General features: G+C 37.1%; 1 pseudogene; it reads right to left on the bottom strand.

The window, feature by feature from the left end:
• Positions 1-2,137: 2,137 nt before the first annotated feature.
• Positions 2,138-2,456, bottom strand: LOC116637401 (annotated as a pseudogene).
• Positions 2,457-3,364: the final 908 nt, after the last annotated feature.

Below are 3,364 nucleotides of genomic sequence, written 5' to 3'. Positions count from 1 at the left end.
GTGTGATAAAACAAGATATGTCCTATTTATATACCTAAAACTAACAATGTATGTTAACTATACTGGAATTAAAATTAAAAACTTAATAAAGAACAAGATATGTCTGCATGTCCATAAAAAGACTTGTATAAGAATATTTTTAGCAAGTATATTCATAATAGCTGAAAACTATAAACATACAATTATCTAATGGTTGAATATTTACCATTTATGAGTATTTAAGTTGTAGTAGATCCACATAGTGAAATACTATACCAATAATATATATATCTACTGTCATATAAAACAATATGGTTAAAGCTCCAAATATTATGTTGACAGAAAGAAGTAAGAAACAGAAGAGTATATGAGTACATTCTGTGTGATTTCTTTTATATGAAGCGTAAAAACAGATAAAATTATACTATGGTGATGGAAATCAGAACACTGGCTTCCAGCATGGAGCAGGGATTGTTAGAAGCACTAAGGAAATAACTGACATGGTTGAAATGTTCTTCTGGGTTTTGATTTTGATATTGTTTATATCAGTTTATATATTTGTCGAACTTTATAAAATTGGCTCTTGCCATAAGTGGCCTGACACGTTCTCTGAAAATGGTTTGCTCTTCAGTTGACCTAGAAAACCCTACAAAATCATGCAAATCAAGAGGCTCAAATCTTCATATTCACCTTATGGACACACTTGAACCTGCCCATGGGGCACCTGGGTGGATCAGCCTGTTGAGTGTCTGCCTTCAGCTCAGGTCATGATCCCAGGGTCTTGAGATTGAGCCCCATGTCAGGCTCCCTGCTCAGCGGAGAGTCTGTGTCTCTCTCTCTCCCTCTGCACCTCTCCCTGCTTGTTCTCTCTCTCTGTCTCTCTGTCAAATAAATAAATAAAAATCTAAAAAAAAAAAAAAAAAACAGAAAAGAAACTGCCCAGGCCATCAAGGGTATGCATATCTGAAAGCCGCCAAGTATCTGAAAGACATCACTTTGCAGAAGCAATGTGTGCCATTCAGTTGCTACAATGGCGGAGTTGATAGGTGTGCCCAGGCCAAACCATGGGGCTGGACACAGGGTCGATAGCCCAGGAAGAGTGCTGAATTTTTATTGCACATGCTTGAAAATGCAGAGAGTAATGCTGAACTTAAGGGTTTAGATGTAGATTCTCTAGTCATGGAGCACGCCCAGGTGAACAAAGCCCCTAAGATGCGGCATAGAACGTACAGGGCTCCTGGTCTGATTAACCCATACAGGAGCTCTCCCTGCCACACTGAGATGATCCTTACTGAAAAAGAGCAGACTGTTCCTAAACCAGAAGAGGAGGTTGCACGGAAGAAAAAGATATCCCAAAAGAAACTGAAAAACAAAAACTTATGGCTCAGGAGTAAATTCTGCATAAAATAAATGCAAAAACAACAAACAACAACAAAACCTTATCAAATTCTACACTTAAGATCTGTGCTTTAATCTATATCTAGATTTTACCTTAAAATAAATAACTATATACACACATATTCATACACATACACACAAACACACTTGTCAAACCAGCAGTTAGAGAAATCTAAGTGAATTATTTTCACATTTTAGTCAAAACCCCTCCATTTCCCCTCCCAGAAGTGACTCACTCTTTCTTACAAGGTCATATTTGCCACTTTGTTCTTTGTCAAACTCACCATTTATGATTCCCTTTTAAGGTCATTATAATGTCTTTCCTCTGGCTGGGCTGTTCTTCCTCAGTGTCTATGACCAATGTCTTCACCAACTTGAGACTTTTGTTTCTATTTCAGCTTCACAATTAGTAAGTGTCCCACTACACTAAGTAGTCTCCCCTCCCTACCTTCCCTCCTTATTTATCTTACTTTACTTCTTTTTTTTTTTTTTTTTTTTTTGCATGGCATTTCTTAGCTTCTAACATGCAATATAATTATATTGATCCTATTTTTATTGCTTACTTTTTTTGTTGTTATAGCACAACTTAGATATATTAAATGGACAAAAAATTAGTATCATTTGCAGTATGTTAAGATAAATTGCCTTTGAATGGGAGCTTCCTTTCCAGTACTTTGAGGTCTACAAGATATATCTAGAAAATGTACTACTGTGGAAAACACTTAAATCAAATGGGGGGAGGGCCTCCCTCTCTTTTTGATTAATTGCTGTAACACTGTCCTTTCAGGTGGCTGAGGGAGTTTTATGTTTTCTTTAGACATCATTAGGCGCTGGAGCTCTTGCAGGACAACTTTGATGCTATATGAATTCTGCCATTTTGCTAGCACTGATATGGCTCTTGGGTCCACCACTCCATTAGAACTATTAACTCCATTCATATTAATTTTTGTTACAAATCTTACAAAGGGGGGTGCTTCTGGGTATTTAAGTCCACATTCTATTTTAAGGCTGTATATTTCGTTTTCATAAATTGTTCTTGGAGGCCTAATCATCATCCCAGTCCATCTTGTAAGTGTCATGTCTGCATCATCTTCTAGATCTCAGCTAACTGTACCATCTCCTACTCCTAATTGATCCTACTTCTATTGCTTACTAACTTTTTGTTTCCCCTGCTTCCAATAGTTTGCAAGCCTTTGTTTTTGTCAATCCTTTTTACTGGTAGATCACTCAAAATCTTTGTGGAATTAAATAAAAAGCAACAGGGGCGCCTGGGTGGCTCAGTTGGTTAAGCGACTGCCTTCGGCTCAGGTCATGATCCTGGAGTCCTGGGATCGAGTCCCACATCGGGCTCCCTGCTCAGCAGGGAGTCTGCTTCTCCCTCTGACCCTCCCCCTCTCATGTGCTCTCTCTCTCTCTCTCTCTCAAATAAATAAATAAAATCTTAAAAAATAAATAAATAAATAAATAAATAAAAAGCAACAGTTTCTTTTTGCTCAAAAAATATATGGAATTAAATAAGAAATGACAGTTTCCTTTCACCTCAGATCTTTCTGATAAAATCAGACATTGTTAAATTTCAAGGTAGATAAAGGACCCAGAATTTTCTAAAAATTTACTAGTATAAGCTCCTTCTCTTATTGTCCATCCTTTCCTGCCTTCTTCCCTTCCTTCCTTCCTTCCTTCTTTCCTTCCTTCCTTTCCTTCTTCCTTTTGTCCTTTTTTCTTTCCTCCTTCCTGACTTCCTTCCCTCTTTCTTCCCCTCACTTCCTTTCTTTCTTTTCTATTCACTGTAAAATTTGCAGGAAATGGGATCCTCCTAAAAAAAGTGGCCGTTTTAATACCTTCCTAATAATGAATTGCAGGAGGAACTAATGAATAACAGAAGAAATAGTCTCTCTCTCTTTTTTTTTTTAACACCGTTAACACATGCTTTCCTGAAAGAGTTGCTTCTTTGAAAGTTCTCTTCATAACAGGGATAGAATATTAT

This window comes from Phoca vitulina, unplaced genomic scaffold (assembly GCF_004348235.1).
Source record: "Phoca vitulina isolate PV1807 unplaced genomic scaffold, GSC_HSeal_1.0 scaffold14, whole genome shotgun sequence".
In the NCBI taxonomy this organism is placed as follows: domain Eukaryota; kingdom Metazoa; phylum Chordata; class Mammalia; order Carnivora; family Phocidae; genus Phoca; species Phoca vitulina.
This window is presented reverse-complemented; position numbering and strand designations above follow the sequence as displayed.